The sequence below is a fragment of the Dermacentor albipictus genome, chromosome 6 (genome assembly GCF_038994185.2).
Source record: "Dermacentor albipictus isolate Rhodes 1998 colony chromosome 6, USDA_Dalb.pri_finalv2, whole genome shotgun sequence".
Classification (NCBI taxonomy): Eukaryota; Metazoa; Arthropoda; class Arachnida; order Ixodida; family Ixodidae; genus Dermacentor; species Dermacentor albipictus.
Window position 1 is genome coordinate 129,352,485 of NC_091826.1, and position 22,898 is coordinate 129,375,382.

Consider the following 22,898-nt stretch of genomic DNA (forward strand, 5'->3'; position numbering starts at 1 on the left):
TGTAAACTGGCACATTGCTTGATGGCATTGCATGCTAATATGTGATAGTGTATAATGAATCTGGATTGTTGCAATATTATTCTATTGTGAGAGATCAAGCTAATTGTTGTTTCATGACCAAACTTTCTAGCACACAGAAATGACATACACAAAATGAATATGATGGGCACAAGTGCTTCCTTCCAAGTAAAGCATTAACTGAGGAATTGCTAGTAGCACACAAAGAAGCGTGACACATAAAAATGTCACAGTAGCACCATATATCATAGTGGGGAAAAACAGATAATGTGCCACAGTCTGTGAGCTAGCCATCACCTGCACATGCATAACTGAGACACCGCCATTGACGAAGCAATGGATCGCATACTCAGACATGAGTGGTCATCACTAGCCACCTTCGACAATCTCCTTTCTTCGCTTATCATCATTCTTGTACACAAGGTCGCACTTTTAATACTCTGGTTTGCAAACCACAACATTTACAGTACGCTGCTATATGTACCTGTAGCCCCTTACAGTGAGAAAAATGAGAACAAGGTGAAAGCGGGAGCCAACGTTTCGACAAGTGGACTTGTCTTTTTCAAGGTGGCATATGCTTTCCTCGCCACAGTATAAAAACTGTCGCGAGGAAAGCATATGTCATCTTCAAAAAAGCAAGTCCACTAGTCGAAACGTTGGCTCCCGCTTTCACCTTGTTCTCGTTTTTCTCAGCATCTTGAATTACCATCTCCCGACTTCCCCCTGTTTTTTCCAGCCCCTTACAGGTGTTGTAGTTTTGTTCGCAGAGCCAATCATATAGACATCACCCCGTTTCACCAACGTATGATATCGGTTGCCACAGAACAGAGCAGACAAATACACAGCTTACTTTTCGCAGTGTACAAAACGAAAAATATTTAGCTGACAAAAGAAGGTGTATGTATCGGTTTTCGTATCACCCCGATTCTCAGTGATTTCTTCGAAGTGCGTATTAATAAAAAGACATTGGCTACGCTAGATCGGTCACTCTTGTCCTGAAATTTAAGTTTCTGGACAGTTACCGTGGTGTTGTGTTGACCGGAGACAACTTTGATGATATTGTCTCGAGCACTTTGCCAATTTTTATCGTTTGCGTCCTCTAGGAGTTGGTACCCACAAGCTCTGAGGCTGACTTTTTCAAAGCAGGTTTGTTGAATGCATCAGCTTGGAGGGAATAAGTTTCTCTTACAGGCCAGTCTGTGCACAGCAAACTCGTAAGAACAAAGATTCAGTTGTGCCTTGGAAATGCAGTAAATAAATCCGGCGCACTTGATACAGAACAGCTTTGCAAATAAACTGTTTTGAAGCAGCTGGCTACCTCTAGGAACGGCTTTCAGCTATAGCAGACCTGTTGCATCATGAGATGAAAAGTACAGGAACACGATGCCTAAGAAATTTACAGCATCGTGGAAAAGAAAACGAAGAAATAAACACTTGTAAGGAAATCGTGGTCGTTCTGTATACATTCACTAAGTTTCACACAACTTGAAGACGGTAGGAAAGAAGGTGGTGAATGTGAAGGTGGTAATGCAGCCACAACATAAATTGTCACCACTGTGCTACAGTATGTTAAGGCAAAATCCAGATGGTCTACAACAAACTCTACAAAGCATTGTGTGCGTTTTGTAGACTGTAAAAGGTAAGTAGTGTATTCATCCTTTCTGTCGTATGGCAACAGATATCATATATTGGTTAAGCGGGGCTGTGTCTACATGACCGGTTCCGTTAACATAACTACAATGTTTGTAGGGAGCTACTGGCACATGTGGCGACACAATGTACCTAGTTGCAAACCGGATTTACAGAGTGCGCTGCTCTGTACAAAAATGCTGATCAACGAACGAGGGGTACAGTTGAAGCTTCAGAAATGGCTAGGGGTGACCACTCATGCATGAGTTTGCCATCCATGCGAGAAATTTGGTATCTTGGAGAACAGACACAATGGATAAGTAATAAGAATACTGGATAACAGCACCCAGCCAACCATCAGGTTGATTAAAAGAATCGCCAACAAGAACTACGGCATGAAAAAACACAACCTAGTGCGGCTCATCCAAGCCGTCGCGGTCAGCCCAATAGTGTATGTGGCCCCATACTTCACGTTACAAGTGACGGAAAAACAAAAGATAGACTGCTTCGTCAAAACGGCAGATAAACAAGCCCTCAGCCTACCGATCACCACGCATAACGAGAAGTTCGAAGCGCTAGGGATGCACAACACGTTTGACGAACTCACCGAGGCTCATACAATAACACAATACGAAAGACTCGTGCAAAGCAACACGGGAAGACGCGTCCTGCACATGCTCGTTATCACGTACGCTGAGAAAAACGGTGATAAATACGACACCCCAAGAAAAACCAGAGAGCGCGTCATCATATCCCCATTACCCAGAAACATGCGTCCTGAGCCGAGGAATACAAGAGCAAAAGCACTACACATGAAGTTTCAAAACGACGTGGACGTGGTCAATGTAGACACGGCAAAATATGCAGACGGTCAACATAGGGCAGTGGTCGCCTCAAATTAAGCAGGTCGCCAGCTTGCCAGCGACACCTTTAAAACAGGAAATTGCGGAGGAAGCGGCCAGAGCGCTGGCGCTCGCCTCTGCCAGCGTAGTAATCAGTGACTCTAAAATCGCGCTTCATAACTTCACTAAGGGAAAGGTTTTGAAAGGGATGCTAAGGATCCTGACTAACTTTCGTGGGGTGCGTGACGTTCATGGACGCCCGCAAACTTTTCCCTTCTGGGCAACGAAACCGCACACACCCTTCATATGGACGCCCGCCCACTCCTCCCTCCCGAGCATGGAAACCGCACATACCTTAGCTCGGGATTTAGCGAGCCGAGCAGGGGCAGGAACAACGCAGGACCCGAGTGCGGAGAGCGACCGCATGGCCAACTTTAATGAAATCACCAAACACTACAGATTAGTAAGGCAGTATTAACCCCCACCACACTCCTCATTAACTCGACAGCATGGCGCCTACTACAAACAAACACGTTCCCAAACCCGATTGCTTATAATCATTGTTACCCAGATACATGTGAACACTGTAATCAGCGGGCATATCTCAGACATAATCTGGGCTTGCCCCAGCATAGTGCAGCGGCCAAACAACGTGTATACCAACGCGGAGCAATGGGAGACCTCAGCTCAGACAGCGAGGGCCAACTACAACTCATAAAAAAGAAGCTCAAAATGCCGCTAGGAACCAGGGGCGCCTAGCCACCATCTAAAGGAGGAGAGATAAACTCCTCTGACACTTGCCGTTTTCATTAAAAGTTGTTTCACCATCGTCGGCTTTGCATGTGCAGGTTTTAATGCGAAAGCATTGTATGTCCCACGAGGCAGAAAAGCTGGTGTTGTCCGCAACGAGTGGTACCAGAAATCACTGTGGCGTCATCAGCATATTGCATGACGTCAGTATCAATACAGAAAATAGTAAATGGTATAACAACGTTAATAAGTAGTTATGGGTAATTACGATGAATTGAGGTTAAGTAAAGAGAATTAAAGTTATAGTAAGGTGGAGTAAAGTGGACGAAGGTGGATTGAGGTTAGTACAAATTCGAACATGGTGGATTAAAGTGGATTAAGGTAGAGTATTGAAGGACATGTGACAATGTATAATGTCACGTATCATGGACCTAACCAATTAATTAGAGAACTCATGCTTGCGCATTTAAAGCACTTACGGATACTTGAGTGACTGTCCACCTTTTTTTCGGAATGCATCATGTAACCGCGCAAACAACAAAGAAGGAAACACACAGGACAGGCGCGGATCCGCGCCTGTCCTGTGTGTTTCCTTCTTTGTCTTTTGTTGTTTGTGCGGTTACATGATGCATTTCAATATCAACCACCAACTAGCCCGCCTATCCCTGTTAAACATTTTTTTAAACTCTCAAATGTGCAACTGCCATCACGTTTTGTTCGTTACGCCCTTTGTGTTTCCGTGTTGCTTCTTTATAAGTAACACGGTCTCACTTGTTGTAAGTTAGCGGTTGTGCCTGTTCATTATATACACTTCGTGTCCATTGTTTCTAGGTGCTGAAAATTAGCATGTGAACGTCAGTTTTGAGGTGTGAAGCATGGTACACTGTTCACATGGTAGCATGTGATAACTGACGACAGCCAAGCAGATGCCATACGCGTTCAGATCATTACACATAAAGCAGAAACTTTTTTTCTTATCTGTCATGTAATGCACCGTGGTTGTGTTACGGTGCTCACTTGCATGTGCACTGACGGTCGCTGAGCATTAGTCCAAGCAGCGCGTGGTAAATAGAGAATAGGGGAATAAGAATGTTTGCAGCCCCAAAAAGCTTTGTGCACACAACCTTTCCGTCACGTGAGATCAACAAGATTTAAAATAGAATTTAGTGCTTGATTGCGTCGTGCGCTTGCAGCGCTTCGATGTGCGAAAATGGAAGCTTCATTAACAAGTAATATAAAGCGAAATGACATAATTGCTCTTTCAAAATGTGTTTTATTAATAATAAGTCGGAGTGCTCGTGCACAGTGTTTTTTAAAGAAATTGGGTCATGTGAAGTTCTAAATTCAATCTCGGCCGGCCTAGCTACGAGATGCGTTTGCGTTAGGCGTGGCAGCCTTCGAGTTCGTCTAGCAGTCTAAGAAATCACAATGATTTCTAGCTTAACCCTTCCTATTTACGTGAAGTGAGTAAACGCGGAAGGATAGGACGTCGTACATTGCATATTGATGGCTGCAGGGTAAGGAATGGGGTCAAATGTGGTGCAAGGCGATAGCCGTCGCTTAGACGGGTGCCACCATGTTTCTCGACGAAAAACGTTTGCTCCGTGCTACGTTGGAGCGCTATTTCTGCGAAATAGCGTCGCCGATGCAAATACTAAACTCTCCTTGCTTATCGTGCACGCGCAGTGGTGCTGACGTTATTTCTTTGGGGCCCCTATTCTAAAATTCTCTAATTAGTTGACATCGTTCATAACAATGCAGAGGACAAGGATGGAAACAAGGACATACTACAACACAGCGGGTGCTGGTCGTCCTGTCGTGTGTGCTCTTTCCGCACTCATTTTTTGCACTGGTATGAATGTTCTCAGCAGGTTGAATTAACTCGTTTTAATCGAGGTATTTTTTTAAACGTTTATTTTTATAATTCAAGAAGTCATAAGAATTTCGTAGTGCATTTTATCATCAACAACACGCCTAGTAATTGGTGAGTTCTTTAAAAGCGCCAGACTCTAGCAAAAATGCACATAAATTGCATTCAACGACACATCTTTGGCAAAAACAAGGTGTTTCTGTTTGGTGCAGCTAAATTTGTAGCTTTGGAGCTGCACGCTATTTTGAGAGCATCACAATTTTTTTGTTAAAGCAAGCTTTTATGTGCAGCCCACCGTCATTCAGCACGATAGCTTATATTACTGGCACTGAGAAATTACTTGCAGAAGTTGATCGCGTTATGTAATTAATTAGAAGTGCAATGAAAGCCTCACATGGCCAGAGCACTGTATGCATTCTGCCTGTCCTGTCCAATTGTCATATCGCAATTTGTACTCGCACACTTCAAAAAGCACTATTTTGATTTCTGAGTAGGATCAACTGGTCCTTGCACCAAATGAGTAGCACAATATGGGGGCGCAGAAGGTCTATTGCCCTCACATGTTGGTTTTTGCAGCTGGAGAAGGGCGTATCTGGAAGACGATTATAGCCTAGAGAAGCACACCAGATCATGTTGGTTTTACTTGGTCCAGAGGCCGCGTGCAGCAGTACGCTGTTGCGCTTTCTCTTCTCTACCTTAAACCAAAAGCTGCTACAATAGCTGTCAGCACATGTTTCCGTCACTTGCTGTCTTTTCCTTCAGGCTGAAAAAGAATGAGCGTCACAACAGCAGCAAACCTGGCTAATGAGCTAGCGCAGTGTCTCTCGCACGAGGATGGCAATGCTGCCCTACAATGGCGTTTCTTCTAATTTTATGGGCTCACTGGGGCTTCGCAAGAATGTAAGCCATGTTTGATATGTGCACAGTCTGTAACCTTGCCACCGTATGCAGGTGCATTTGCTCTGTGGCGTTTCCAAGCGATATCGGCAGAGTTTTTCTCTTGCGTCGGGTGTTCTTGTTGCATTTCCTGCATCTTTTGTTGCTGTGCTTCGTGAGCGCTGTGCTCACACAACAAACTTCGCATAGATACCCTTGCATTCCAATTTATTGGTACTTGTGTGTGGTCAATAAAACTTCTGTGAAGCGCACTGTAAGCGGCAAAATTTTCATTCAACTGCGAAATTGGTCATTGAAGCTGTCGAATTGCTGTGTAACACATGAAATCATCTTTCTGTGTGCGTACTGCTGAAAATTAAGTCTCACTACTAGAAAAATCGCAAGAGACTTACTTCTTCCTCTTTGGTGGTACACACAGATTCATGCTTCTGGTTTGCTGCTTTTCATGCCGACTGCACTAAATGATCGGCTTCTTCTAAAAGGCTGCTTGGCTACGGCTACCTGGTGGCCTCTCTGTATGCCAGGTAGCATTCTAGAGCTGTGCGCGCCATAAAAGCCTTGAAAAAGCATGCTTTCATGTCTCACGGTTTCTATTTTGCTCTATTGCATGTACATTACTGTGTAAATGGCACAACTGCACCCAGCTTAATGAGACTATGATATTGAGAATACCAGGCTGCCAGGCTTGCACAGCATGGTTGCCAATCTTGAGGACCCTGGTCGCCAGGTCCGATACATATTTCTCCTTTTGACAACAGAAAACAAACGAGCAGAATAAAACAGCACTGATCGATTTAAGCAATTTGCGGAAAGTTCTTTTGATATGCGAGGCTGCTTACTAACCCGGGTGCTCCGACAAAGCCCCGTGTCGTCCAGCTCAGCATTAGTGGCTACCAGAGGACTTTGTTGCCCTGGCGCAGGGGACCCTTGAGGTGTCTGGATAGCTGGGGTCTGCGACTCCTGTGGTGCCACGCTGCCTGGAAGAGAGGCACAATCGTTAGCACCGTCTTCCGTACAGCCAGGAATGGTTTGCAGTGACGGGACGAATTCTTTTGTTCGGAGCAGATGTTGCCGGTGGCGACGGAACTGGCCCCCGTCTTCCGTGTGGACCATGTATGAGCGAGGGGCGACGGCTTTTTCTACGGGGGCCTTTGTGTTCCACCCTGACTTGTCGAGCAGCCTAATGGCGTCATGTTCGCCCAGCGCTTGTAGTGGACGCCTCTGATGGTGCGCTAGAGTGTGCTTTTTGACCTCTGGCGCCCTGTGGTCTGCGAGGTCGGGCGGTCTTCCTCTTAACCCATGGGATTTTTCGGCCTTTGGGTGGTGCTGTCCTGTAATTGAGAAGTCCGATTCAAAAGTTCATTCACATATGCAGCCTTCTTGAGGAGACGTTTTACTACGTTCACTCCTTTCTCTGCCGAACAGTTTGAGCATGGGAAATCGGGGCTAGAGACAACGTGCGTAAATTCACATTGTCTTACCAAAGCACGTAAGGTCTTCGATGAAAACTGTGGTCCGCCGTCCGTGCATACTTCAAGCGGGATGCCGTGACAAGCAAATATCATGGCCAGCTTTTTCGTTACACAGTGACTGGTAGTTTGAGGAAGCGGCTCTACTTCGAGGTAATTGGAATAGACATCGTAGACCGCAAGGTAGTTCTTTCCGGCATGCTCGAACAAGTCCACGCCGACCCTAGCCCACGGTAATGCCAGACAGTTCCTTTGCATTAGTGGTTCACTTGGCTGCCTGTAAGGGGAAAGGTGGCAGGTGGGGCACCTAGAAGCCTTCTAAGTTATCTCTACAGCCATACCAGGCCAATACATCAATATCCTCGCCATTGCTTTGTATTTTCCGACGCCTAAGTGACCCGCATGTAGGCTCTGCAACATTTACTTGTGCAGGAGCTTCGGAATGAAACTCTAGAACCACGCAACAGTATGCCTTCTACACATGATAGCTCGGCCTCGAAGGGAGCCAGCTGACGTGTTACGCTGCGACCCTCTTGTAGCGCTTCAATTACTTGCCTTAGCTCGTCGTCTTTACTCGTTTCTTTCGCTATCCGCTGGAATGTTGTGTCGCTGACGAGCGTGGCGAGGACAGCCGTTGCATGAATGGCCACATCTCCGATGTTGTTCGCTTTCAGGTGGCTCATTGCTGTCGCATCTGATTCTTGAAAGAGCATCGGCCAGAACATGGTCTTTCCCTGGGACGTACTGCAAGTAAATGTTGAACGGCATGAGGCGCAGAGAGAAACGCTGCAGGCGGGAAGGCATGTCTGACAGGTTCTTTTGAGCTATAGCAATCAGTGGTCGATAATCTGTTTCTACAATTACGTCGAAGCCAGCGATTAAATCACGAAACCATTTAAATGCAAACGTCACTGCAATTCTTCAAGCGCTACGCATTCAACCGCTCCCTCGTAACATGCGCCCCGACCAAAACCGCGAGCGACGAAAAGCCAGAGCAGCAGCCCTTCATAAACGGTACGGCGATGAACAGAATGCAATATGGGTAGATGCTGCACGTGATCAGCACGGAGCCACAGCGGTTGCTTACGCACCGAACACCCCTCCCTTAATACAGGAACTGCCCCCGGGAACAGACCCAGAGGAAGAGGAAAATATCGCTATAGCGCTAGCGCTCGGCAGCTCCACTGCTACCTACATCCTGAGTGATCCTAAAACTGCAATGCTAAATTATGCCAGGGGCAGAGTTCACCCTGCCACCTTCCACATACTGATCCAGAACCCTCCCTTCTCCCGCAGCGCTGAGCTCATTTGGGTGCCCGCGCACTCGGGAAGCCCCGGCAATGAGGCCGCCGATTCTTGAGCCCGAGGGTCGAGAAACCGGGTACAGGCGGACCTCGTGGGGGGTTTCTCGATTTAGCGTGCGTGCACCTTCGCTGACCTCATCGCGAATGCTCGTGCCGAGACGCAAATATACACTGCCCCCCCCACCACTCTTTCCTCACTACCAGGGAGCAACACTTATGGCGCCGCCTGCAAACGTGCACGCTACCTACTCCATCCCTCCTATCCCACTACCGACCCATCCCACCTTCCGCCGAAAGCAAACCTCACCCATATACTACTGGCCTGCCCGGCTTCTCCTCCCCTCGGCCGGCCGGCACCACTCCAAACCTGGGAGTACTGGGAGATCTCAATACGCTCCACGGACCCGTCAAGGCAGATCTGCGCCAGCCGGGCTATCAGCGTCATGGACGTGTTAAACATGAACGTTTGAGTGCAGTGGGGTCGTGTGAGGACCCAGGGGGCCTGGGAGGTCCCAAATTCCTTTGCAGAATAATGTTTTTCCCTACTCCTCCTCCTCCAGAGCCTCTTTTTCAATGTGCGCGTATCTTGTTTCCGCGTCGTCTAGCACTCGGGAAGTGTAAGCAACTGGTCGTCAGTGCTCGCCATGCGGCTTTAAAAGCGCCGCCCCTAGCGCAAAGCTGCATGAATCTGCTGTTACTTTGGATTGCTTTGACGGGTCAAATATGGCGAGTACTGGTGTGGCCGACAATGTTTCGCAGAGGTTTTTCCACTCCTTGTTATGACTACCTGACCAATCGAACATGCAGTCGCGTTTTAATCTGCTAGCTCGCAGATTTCCAGTCTTCACAGACAGACTAATCAGCAGAGTGGCCAACCGGCAGCAAGGCCTCGGAGAAGATAACCTCGTGAGATTGGTACATGCGTTCGTAATGTGTCATTTCACTTATGTCGCGGCTATGCACAACTGGCAAAGATCGGAGCGGGATAAGCTCAACGCATTAATCAGGAAGGCAATCAAGAGAGCTCTCGGCCTCCCCATATACACTCACACGGAACGCTTACTTCAACTTGGCATGCATAACACGCTAGAGGAAATAGCGGAAGCACAGGAAAGGGCCCAGTTCGTCAAGCTATCTACCACACAAGCTGGAAGACACATCTTACAGGAGCTGGGCGTTCCCCCCACAGTAATCGAAACAAAGTTCTGTAGCATCCCTCGAGAGCAGTGGGACCGCATCATTGTCGCCCCGATCCCATGAAACGTCCATCCAGAGCACAACGTGGGAAGACGTCGGGCGCGCGCGAAGGCTCTCCTGGAAAAGGCTCGTGAACGGGCTTCGGAGAACACTTTCGTAGACGCAGCGCGCTACGCGGACGCACAGGCCTTCGCTGTAGTTAGCGTAGGTCATGAAAGGCAAATAACGAACGCAATCTCGATTCGGACGACGTCCTCTGAGATCGCAGAGCAGGTTGCAATAGCGATGGCCTTATTGGACGACAAGAGGACATCAAAAAAGACGGGGACAGAGGAAGAAAACACGTAAACAGCACGGGCGGTAACTTTCAACTGTTTTATTCATAGCAGCCAGTGGGCATATATAGGCAAAAACAGCATGCGCAGATCGCAGCAAACGTGTTTTCTTCCTCTGTCCCCGTCTTTTTTGCGGTCAATATGATTTGCAGTAAATACCAACTAGGCCAAAATGAAGTTCTTCTGAAGAGGACATCAATCTACAGTGACTCCATATCAGCTGTTAGGGCATTTGCCAAAGGAACCATATCCGAGCTGGCCTTAAGGATACTAGGAAGCAAGGAGATCAAGCCACACACATTGATCTGGTTTCCAGCCCACATGGGACAGATCGAGGGTGCCCCGCCCAACCTCAACGAGTCGGCACACGGAGCTGCGCGGGGGATCATCAACCGCGTAGCTACCGGGCAGCGTGACGCTGGGGGTACTGACAATCGGGACTCTCCTTCCTCGTACACCGAAATTACTAAGCACTTTTACTTGGCTCGGAGGATCTACCCCCTCCCACATTGCAAACTCAATAGACCTCAGGCTTTGACACTAAGGCTTCTACAGACGGGGGCTTACCCAAACCCCCTACTTTTTCACAAGGTGTACCCCGAAATTCAGACAACAAATGCATGTGCATTATGCAATAATTTAGCGAATTTACATCACATGCTCTGGCGATGTCCCGCGTTACACGGCGTTGAAAACAACAATTCTTCACGTTGGGATGCGGTCCTACACAGCCCCAACCTCGAAGAACAGTTATGGGCTGTTCAACGGGCCCGCGACGCGGCGGAGAGGCTTGGCCTCTCTGTCCCGACGTGGGAGCGGCCCGCTGCGCGCTAGTGCTTGCCCTAAAGGACCCTGATAAAGTTTTTTATCCATCCATCCATCAGACAGGTTTAGAATGAATCTTTCGAAGTAGCTCACTAGGTCCAGTAGTGTTGAACACCTTGTTTTGACGTTGGAGGGGGCAACTCGACTATACACCTAACTAACGTTTCATCTGCTTCAGTTCAGTTCAGTTTATTGTGCTTAAAGACCCCCGGAGGGGGTATTACATAAGGGGTGGGTTTAACATAAGTTCCACATTTGGTACACTTCATAAGTTATATTCAAAGTGATCAATCACACGCTGTAGGAATGAAGACAGGCAAATGATGCTAACAATGTCAGCAGGAAGGCCGTTCCAGTCTTTAGCTGCCCGAGGAATGAACGAGGCGGAAAAATGAGTGGTTCGGGCACGTGGCCGTGCGACTTGCTGCGGATGACTGGTGCGGTGAGAGATGCGTGCTGCAGGAACGATGTATGGCGCATGATGAAGGGTACTGAAAAAGAACTTGTGATAGAGTTCAAGACTAGCAATGCGTCGGCGATTAGATAGTAATGTTAGTCCGTATTGTGTTTTAAGTGCGGAAATACTGACATCATATGAATATTGTGAGTGAATGAACCTAGTAGCGCGGTTCTGAACAGATTCAAGTGAGGTGATAAGATATGTTTGGTGCGGGCTCCAGATGGCAGATGCATATTCAAGTTTTGCCCGAACAAGGGACTTAATTGTAGGCAAGCAGTTTTACGTTTTGAGGTGCCTGACGGAGACTACGTTTTAAAAAACATAGTGTTTTATTAGCATATGATATGATATTAGAAATATGTTTATGCCAGGATAGATCATTGCATACAGTGACACCTAGATATTTATAGGACTCTGCTAGTTCGAGAGGCATGCTTCTAATTTGGTAGGGAAATACCGGGGGATTACTGCTACGAGTGAAAGACATAACTTTACATTTTTGTACATTAAGTTTCATTAACCAATCGTCACACCATGTTAGTATGTTGGTGAGGTCTTTCTGCAGGGCTGTTTGATTGCTGGTGTTACGTACAATTCGATAAATGACACAATCATCGGCACATTCCGTCTTTTGAAATGACGTCGCCTAAAAACTTTGCCAATTTTGCTGCCAGCAGTACTCTTCGCAGGCGCTCAACATATTCCTGTTGCGTTGCGCCCCACACGAGTATGTCGTCGATGTAGACGCGAGTACCCTCTAGGCCCTAACAAATGTTGGCCGTCGCTTTGCGGAACACTTCGCTCGCGGTGCAAATCTCGAATGGGAGCCTTAAAAAGCTATACTTCCTGAACGGCGTGGCAAAGGTGCACATTTTTGAAGTTTCTTCATCTAAGGGAATTTGACGAAAACCGCAGCTAGCATCTAGCTGCCTGAAGCCTTTACATTTGCAAGCTCAGACTCGACTTCTTCTCTGGACAGCATCTGATAGTAATCACCTTTCACGCATGGGTTCACGTGCCTAGGGTCCATACAAATGCGCAAATGACCATCTTTTTTTCGGACAACGACAAGGAGACTCACCCACTCAGCAGCCTCTTGCATTTCTTTGATGATTTCTTGACGTTCCATTTCTTGGCCGAGTGGCTCACGAAGCGCATGGTGAATTCGGCGTGAGGGCAGAGATACTGGGCTTGCTCCTTCAGTCAGCTCGAGGCTGTAGGTTTCCTTCACGCAACCTAGACCTTCGAAAAGCTGCGGTAAATTGCGGAAAACTTGAGTCGCCAAATCAGCAGGCTTTTGAATCGCTTGGATTCTTGAAACTAGACCGAAAAATTCGCAAGCCTGAAGGCCCAGTAGCGCTTGCTTTCCTTCCTTGATCACAAAGAAATCGCTTGGTTCTTCAATTTCGCCGATGCGAGTGGTAGCGTCAAAGTTCCAAAGTGCTTTATAACTCCGCCGTCGTAGCTCGTTAGGACCGTGGTAGATGGTGTAAGGCATCTTCCCTCGCTCACTTTCCGAAAAAGAGTGTAAGGAAGCAAGTTGGCTTGTACCTCCGTGTCAACTTGGATACGCATGGTGCGATTAAACAGCGTTGCCGTGATTATCCAGTCTTGGTCCCTCGGTACATCGCTTATGCTCACGACCAAAATTTGGAATTCGTCGTTGGACTCCGCTTCAGTCTGCGCTGGACAGTCAACTTCATGAATGCTTTTTTTTCTGCAGCACAGCGTAAAATGGTTTATTTTTCATGACAAATCCTCCACGTTTTGCCCCACGCTGGACATTTTCGTGGCTCATGACTTCGGTAGCAGTAGGAGTACTGGCAAATACATTTCTTTGTGGTGTCTTCCTGCTCGGCTTGCTTTTTCTGCACGGCATTTAGCTTCAGTTCGTCCTTATCACACGCTTGATTTTGGCTGGCAGTTAGCTCTGCAGCTTTGCAGTATTCTATGACCCTTTCCAGGGTGAGGTCCTTCTCCCGTAGAAGCCGCGTGCGGAACTTCTTTTCTGCCGTTCAAGCACCAGCTGGTCTCGAACCATTGAATCTTTCAGGTCTTTGAAGTGACAACTCTGAGATTTCAGCTGAACATCGCGTAAGAAGTGCTCGAACGGCTCATCATCTCGCTGTTGAGGAGTTCTGAATATTAACGCTCATAGGTCTCGTTATGCTTTGGCGTGTAATACTCTTCAAACTTCATCACAATAGCGTTGTAAACCTCACACTCTTCGGATGACAGTTTAAACGTGTTAAATATATCAATGGCTTTCTCACCTGCCACATGGAGGAAGACTGCAGTCTTCTGTGCACTCGTGCACTCTAGCAGATGAAGGTGCCTTGAAGTAGAGGTCCATCCTCTGCCTGAATTTCTTCCAGTTTTCTGCCAGTACTTCGGATAGCAGTAGAGTATCAGGGGGCGGCAGTCCTTCCATGGCACTGGCTCAGTCGAAGCGGGAATGAGCGTGATAAGAAACTTCTGACACAATGTGTCGTTCAAGATAGCATGCGACGCAGACAGCCGTCGAGCTCGAGGTGCAGAGCAACAGAACCTTTGTTGGGCGCTGGCGCTCTTATATCAGCAATCCGGCTACCATGCTTGCACAGAATGGTTGCCACTGTTGAGGACTCTGCTTGCCAGTCCGATACAATCTATATAGGACAAACCAAGATGTATGCACTTAAAGATATGCCGAATAATGTCATCAGGAATCTCGAAGGTATAGTAAAAGCGGCGGAAGAATTCTATACGGACTTGTGTAGTACCCAGAGGAGCCACGATACCTCTATTCAAAGCAGTAATGAGCAGGCTGCAGAGACTCCTTCAAGCGAAGGACGAAACTTACCTTGCAAGACATGAAACGGGGAAGAGCGGTGAAAGAATATGGAATAAAAGTCAATTTAATCAAATATGGGGCAAACATAACGCTAGAAAAACTGGCCGCTCTCTATACGAAGTGTCTATCGACTTCAAGGGTCCCAAAGAACTGGTAGAATGTAAACAATATACTATTCCACGAAAAGGGAGAGTTAAAGAATAAAAAAAGTATAGGCCCATTAGCTTGCTCTCAGTATTATATAAATTATTCACCAAGCTGATTTCCAGTAGAATAAGGGCAACACGCACTGGACTTTAGTCAACCAAGAGAACAGGCTGGTTCCAGGAAGCGATACTCTACAATCGATCACATACTTATCAATAATCAGGTAACCGATAAATCTGCTGAGTACAATCAGCCTTGTGGTTCAGTTGCTTGTGGCTTTCATAGATTATGGAAAGGCATTTGGTTTAGTAGAGATACCAGCAGTCATAGAGGCGTTACGTAATCAAGGAATACAGGCCGCTTACGTGAATATCTTGGAAAATATCTACAGAGATTCAACAGCTACCTTAATTCTCCACAAGTAGGAATATACCTATAAAGAAAAAGGTGACACAATCTCTCCAGTGCAATTCACTGCGCGCTTGGAACAAGTATGCAGGCTATTAAACTGGGAAGTTTTAAGAGTAAGGATCAATGGCGAATATATCAGCTACCTTCGGTTTGTAGATGACATTGTACAGTTCAGCAATACTGTAGACGAGTAAAAACAAATTATTCATAATCTTAACAGAGAGAGTGTAAGAGTAGGGTTGAAGTTTAATATGCAGAAGACAAAGATAATGATGAATAGCCTGCGAAGGGAACAATAATTCAAGATCGCCAGTCAGCCTCTAGAGTCTCTGAAGGAGCACATTTACCTAGGTCAATTACTCACAGGGAGCTTTTATCATGAGAAGGAAGTTCACAGAAGAATAAAAATGAGTTGGAGCGCATACGGCAGACATTGTGAGCTCCTGATTGGAAGCTTAGCATTATCATTGAAAAGGAAGGTGTACAATCAGTGCATTTTACCGGCGCTGACATATTGGGCAGAAACAGACAAAGAAGCTTGTGTACAAGTTAAGGACCGCGCAAAGAGCGATGGAACGAAGTATGCTAGGCATAACGTTAAGAGAAAGAGAGCGATTTGGATCGGAGAGCAAACGCGTATAGCCGATATTTTAATTGACATTAAGAGAAAAAAAATTGGAGGTAGTTAGGTCATGTAATGCGTTGGTTAGATAACCAGTGGACCATTAGGGTTACCTAATGGATGCCAAGGGAAGCGTAGTCGAGAAAGGCAGAAGACTAGGTGGGGCGGTGAAATTGGGAAATTCGCGCGTGCTAATTGGAATCGGGGTAATTGGAGATAGCAGGGAGAGGCCTTCGTCCTGCAGTGGACGTAAAATATGCTGCTGATGATGATGATTGAATTAGCTGAGTAATAGTTCATGACACACTTTATCAAACGTTTTCCAGTAGTCGTGGATAATACAGTCAGCCACCGAAGAATGGTCTGAAATTAGGTGAAGTTTGTGAGTGAAGGAAATAAGTTGAGTTTCGCAAGGAGATGATTTACGACAACCGTGCTGTGCTAGAGAAAAGAACGAGATGGAGTCAAGAAATTTCGTTAACTATGATACTGGTATTTGTTTGAATATTCTATAGGGGATTCTAGTTAGCGAGATGGTGCAGTAATTGATAGGTAAATGATTGTTAGCAAACTTGTGGAGTGGAATCACCTTCCCGATCTTCCAGTCTGTGGGAACAATAACTGTCGAGTGACTGCTCAAATATTTTTCAAAGAATCTGCTATGAGTACAAAGTAGCACCTAAAAACTTTTTTTTAATGAAGTCGGCACCAGGGCTAGCGGATATCTTAACAAAGTCAAAAACTTTAGTAATGCCAAGTGGTTCGCTAATTATTGGGTCCATATCAAAGTACACAGGTGATCGAAACATTTGAAGGAGAGATTAGAAGTAGCAACAAAATTATTTCAAAATTTGTTGCTAAAGATGGACGGAGTGTTTGTCCGGTAGAAGGCCCCCAGTAGAAACCAACGAGGCGAATAGTGTCATAAGCAAGATTTATTACATGCCGAAACTTTTTGGATCGTTGGTCAGCATGGAGGTTATAGTGTCACGTTTAGGAAGTTATTTTTCGTTCGCTTTAAAGCATCTATGTAAACGCGATTGGCGCGGTTGTAGACGTTCCGATGTGCTTGTGATGTGGAATACTTGGCGGAGCGAAATGCACATTTCTTTTTATTAACAAGTTTTAAATTAACGTCGTACCAATGGGATTTTACGTTATAGGGGATGTTGCGCAGAAGCACATATTTGTTAGTTCATGCACTTTATATTTAAATCATGGGCAGTTGTCAACGAAGGGTCCGCCGACGTTGTCAAGGAGTGGATCAAGGAAATGGGACTACTCGCAGTTGATGGCGTAGAAATTAGCTTTATTGTAGTGTAGAACTATTCTTGTGAGTGCACAAGGCTTTGAAATAGAGATATTAATTTTGAATTCTAATGATAAATGATCACTTACGCCTGGCATGCATAAATTTAAGATACCAGTTTGGGACATGAATAAATCTAATTTCGGGTCGGTTGGGAGACCAACTGTGTTAGTGAGAACAATGAACAAATGTTCGAAAAATTACTGGTTTCGGCTGAGGGTGAAATAGAAGCGGGAGGCACAACAGACCACGATATGTTGGGAAAATTAAAATCTCCCATAAGGAAAACAAACAGGAGCATTTGGAAATTGTGTACTAATAAGGCGAAGGACATCATGTAGTTCATGAATAAACTCAGAATAGAAAAGCGGGCGGCGTACGCACCAAAAATGAACCTGCGATGGCACAATTTGACGCATGCCAAGACATATTCAAGCTGGGAATCTACATGAATGAGGCGAGATGTAAAATGCGTTGTAAAGGCCAAGAGTACGCCGCCGTCAACACTTAGTTTGACTACAACAATTTATTCTGAAACGCGAAGCGTCATTGAAAATTTTGAAATCGTCTATGTTACCTGCATAACCAAGTGTGTTACGTAGATAACATGATGCTTTAGACATTGCACACATCCTATAGATATCCAGCTTTGTCCAAACACTGTTATAAATACATACCATGCATAATCAAAGGCCCATCTAAACCACCTTGCTGTAACCTTGTGTGATAGAACAATTGTTCTTCACGTATGTCCGTGTGCAGTCAAGCGGTAATGAACGTCGGAGACTCAAACAGACGTAAACCAAGATTTATCTCACATGGTAGGAGTGAAACAGGAAAAAAAAAACAGAATACAGAGCTAAGGTCACTAAAACAAACATATGTCTACAATAAGTCCTACGCGCAGCGTTCCAGAAAGGAGTCAAAAACGACTCAAAGATTCATTTCCGATAGCGTGGACTATCGGCGGTAGATCGCCTGTCGCGACGATTCTCGTTGGAGGCGAGCCAAGACACGATGACGCGCGTAGGAGGCAAGCCAAGGTGCAGTGACGGCACTGGCCATCAGATGAGGCCGGTGACGGTCTCCGGCTGCATACCGTGGTCCGCGCACTCGAACGGGTGTCAAGTGGGTGGCTTCCACGAGCCACGTGCCACCTCGAGGAAGAGGCGGCCTCAAAGCAAAGGCCTCGCTCCCCTCAAGCTGTTTCAGCAGCCGGCTTCGAGCAGGCAACAGTGAGGCCGGCTCCAAACGGCGTCGCACCGGTTAGCAGGCATGTGCGTTAACCTGAGGGGCGCCTCGGGTGCCGCAGCATCCCGCAACAGCGCACTCTTCCTCCAAGTCACGAGCCCCTCGCCTGCCCGTTCGGCCCAGCCGCTCTCTTTCTTCTCTTTTGTGCAATTTCCTTGATGCTACCAAGCGCGCAAGCTGTCCCTGGCTCGCCTTCTGTTTCTTGTTTCTTCACTCTCTTCAACACAAATACAAAAGCCTCAAGAGTTCCCAGAAAAGTCCAAGTTCGCATAAACGACACCCATAAATTAAGTCCTTGCACTACACCTTGTATGTCGCAACTGGACATATGTGACCACTAATACCTGATCACTTTAGGCATGCAAATGTCTATAGAACATCCAGCGCAGATTTTTCACTTCACGCTAGCGAGGTATACACGCAGGCGCCAATGCAGAAGTACTGTAGAAACCAAATTCAATATTATGCTCGCAGCAGATGCTGTGCGGCAGAACACCCACATAGCAAGGTCAGATACATCTTGTGCATACATATTATTACACACGCCGACGACTTCGAGAAAGCGCTGCGTATACTCGTTCTCCTGTACCTGACACACTAAACATATCAAATTAACGAAAGTTATAAAATGAAATTGTATCACAAACTAGGGAGAATAGATGTATACTTATGAGATGCAGACGTGATAAATGAAAAAATTCTGTCGTAGAGAAACTGGGAAAAAAGGGCTGTGGGTGACCGGTGACTTTTCATGTGTGGCTCTGGAAAAAGTGTTTTTGTCATGTACAAAAATCATACATTATACGTTGTATGTGATCCGCAGCGCAACGCCATAGCCACGGACGTTTAGGAACAAAAATTAGAGAAAATTTTCGACGAGCATCATGGTTCCGCTTTCGGTTCTGCAATATTTAAGTGCCACATTCAATGTTCATGATATTTAATGTGCAATAAAGCTCCTGGAATTCACCGTTTTGAAAGATCTAGTCGCATAATTACATCCCCCAACCGATACGCCATCTTACATAAATCTTCAAGGAAGCTTCAAGTGTAGCCCACTGACCGACATGACGTAGCGCGTACATATCTACGTCAGTGTGTAATATCGACCATGCCAAACTAGAATTAACGTCAATAACACATCGGCTACTTTACAAAATGTATGTTAGTAGGACGCCTTTTGGATGCTGTGACCAGACATGGACGAAGGGGTCATACCTGGATGTTGACAGGATATCGGTGGTTCAGTGGCCAGGCTGCAGACAAGTTTCATTTAGGGTAATAACGTCTGCATCACAAGAAACGTATAAAGAGCTGAAAACATCGTTTTTCTTTCGTACGCTGCGTGCATCCACGTGTGTAAATGATAGAAATGCGCCATGTGCCCAACCGCAATTCTGTTCAGGCGCATTAAGCTGGCGTGTGTAGCTAGATTTACTGCGTCCGCGGGCGCAGCAGGCAGGCTACTCGACTTATTTAAAACTATCCGCGTTCGGTAATTGTCGGTGAATTTCTGTAACTAGTTTCAATGTGTCAAGTCTCTCTTTCTCAGCTTTATGTAAATGACAGCGAAAAACGCCCTTTTCTATGAATCTTAGTACCCAGTGTTGATAATAAAAATCGTGGTGATGACGACGATAATGATGATGAAAAAGCGCTGCAAGTGGTGTTCAAAAAGTACCTGGTAAGAAAGGCGAGGGCAGAGTGAAAACTTAGTTTATAGGATTTTGCAATAAACTGGAAGTGACGTAGCTTGCTAAAGGTATAGTAAAGAGTAGACACAAATTTTCATCAGTATTGTTTACTACAAAGACGCACAAGCTGGATATACTTTTCAGAACCATTACCACTGATCCTGCTTGCTAGCAGCACAACGTAAGTCAATCCTTGCAGAAAAACTCAACCGGAAGTGCGCCACGCAGCAAAAACGCGACAGATAAAAAATAATCCAGCACATTCAACTAGTTGGAATCTATAGACACCGTAGCTTTGTGGAGCGCATAAAGAGACGCACGCACACATGAAAGCGTGGGCGCACACAAATTACGCCGCGCTTCTTTTTTAAGCGGAGTTGCTGACTACTAGCGAGTACGACGGACGCCTTGAACGCACATGCTGTCGGGGGCAGCATGTGCATACACACGTAGCGGAATTCCAATCCCTTCTATCCGCAAGAAGCGTGTACTTCCTTATTACTGTGCAGCCGCGGGTGCCCCAACACGGTCGGCGCGTATGGATGGATGGATGCTATGAGCGTCCCCTTTGGAACGGGCCGGTGGATTGCGCCACCAAGGTCTTCCTGTTATACTGCCTAATGTCCTACCTAGGTTTAACAACAACAACAACAACAAAAACCACGAACTCCCTCAACCAAATTTCCCGATCCCCTTATTGTGAACTTTGCTTTTGTACGTCTCCGTTTTCGGTCGTTTCCATACTTCCACCAATCTTCCAATCGCCTCTTACTAATTTCTATTGCGGACATGTTCACTTTTCCCCTCCTCTCGCTGAACCCAAGAGCTTCAAGCAGGCCAGTGGTGCATAAATCGACTGCTGGGCAGATGTCATCACATTCCAGTAAAACATACTCCATCGTTTCCTTAGCTTTACCGCAGCCAAGCTTATACTTCTTCCTTCTTATATCTCGCTTTATAGGTGCGTGTTCTAAGGCATCCCGATCTCACTTCGAAAAGTAATGAGCTTCCCTTTGAGTTATCATAAATTGTCTCTTTCCTTATTTCGTTTTTTCCTCTTAAGTAGTTACTCATGGCAGGTTTCTTTTCCATTGCCGCCACCCATGAGATTAATTCAGCCTCTCGCTTTCCGCTAGACGTTCTTTGTTGCTGTGTTGCTCACCCTACAGGCCGCATACTTGCTGGTAGGCTTCCTAGTTCTTTTCCTCCACTGTGAATCAATGTTTTTCCTGTACAGGTACCTCACCACTCTCTCAACCCATTTACTTTCTTCCATATTCCTCATTCGTTGTTCAGAATCAATTTTACTGTGAGCTTCGCTCAGTTCAAAACTAGTGCAGCCCATATTACCCTGCACAACTTCATGCACCTTCCCGTGAGCGCCCAGTGCGAGGCGCCCCACTGCCCTTTGGTTCCCATCGAGTCCTGCTTGTACCCGTGAGTTCAAGCAAACAACCGCATTATCAATAGTAAGTCCTGGAACCATTACACCTTTCCACATACCATGGCGCACCTCGTACCTATTGTATCCCCATAGCGCTCTGCGCTTGGTTATGGCTGCATTTCTTTTCTCCTTTACTGTTATTGTTTTTATCTGTGTTTCAATATATCTATTGCCTTCGTTTATCCATATACCAAGATATTTATATTCTTTTACCCCAGGTATTCCCTGGCCCTGTATTGCCACTCTATGTTCACTATTTTCATTGAATACAAAAACACTTGATTTTCTAACGCTAGATTTCATACCTAAATTTTCGCCTTCCTGTCCACAGGGGCCAGACGTTGCAAATCACTTTGCTTGTTAGCTAGTAACACAATGTCGTCCACATAACATAAAACCGGGAGCTGCTACTCCACTACTGTAGCCGCCTGTCTGTATAAGAGATTAAACCCGATATTTCTTCCTTCTACTGCCCTCTCCATCTTTAACATGTACATCGTAAACAGCACTGGGGATAAAGGGCACCCCTGCCTCAGTTTTTTGTTGATATGAACTTTTTCCTCGCTCCTCATCCGTTCCCATTCAACGCAAACGGTATTTTCTTGGTAAATCTCTCAAAAGCTGTAGCCAATCGTCACCTTAGTCTTCCTCTTCCAAAATATCCCACAAAATGTTGCAGTCTACATTGTCATACGCTCCTTTAATGTCTAAAAAGGCCACATACAACAGTCTGCTTTCTAATCTTGATATTTCAATACACTCAGTAAGAACAAGTAAGTTATCATCCAAACGCCTACTTATTCTGAAGCCATTCTGAAGCTCTCCCAAAATGCCATTGTCTTCCCATGCTTGCAGCTTTAATTCTATTACCTGCATTGCTAGCCTGTAGTAGTAGTAGTATTAGTAGTAGTAGTAGTAGTAGTAGTAGTAGTAGTAGTACTAGTAGTAGTAGTAGTAGTAGTAGTATAAGACTTTATTCAGCCCAAAATTATCGCAAAACGACCGCCTGGGCGGCCAGTTGACGCTGCTCTTCTCCCCGTTCAGCACCAAGGGTGTCGAGCCAGGTGGTGATGGAAATGGAAAGGGGAGGATAGGAACCTGATTTCTGAGCAGCCGGGCAGTATAATAGGCAATGGGATAGGTCTGCATAAGTAGAGGGAAAGTTTGGACAGGAGGGGTCGGAGCGATAGCGATAGAGAAAGAGGCGGGAAGGGGTAACCAGTGGATTCATTTGGATGTGCGGCAGAAGGCGAGCCTCCGGCACAGTGAGGGATGAATGAGGGGGAGGGTAGAGGCGCTTGTCGAGACGGAGCTGGAGGTAAACTTCCTTGATGGTGCGGCGCAGGGAGAGTCCCCCACAATCCTCCGAGGGCCTGGACCAGGGGATCAACTGTGCTCGGTTAAAAGCATCACGGGCCAGTTGATGGACCAGACCATTGCCATCAATCCCCGAATGCCCAGGGACCCACCGGTGGAAAACGGTAGAAGGTTGTAGTGCGGAGGCCGCTCATTCGACCTCTTGTTGGAGTTAATGGGGCAGGGTGCGGTTCTGTATGTGGTGGATGGCGGCTTGGGAATCTGTGTATGTCGT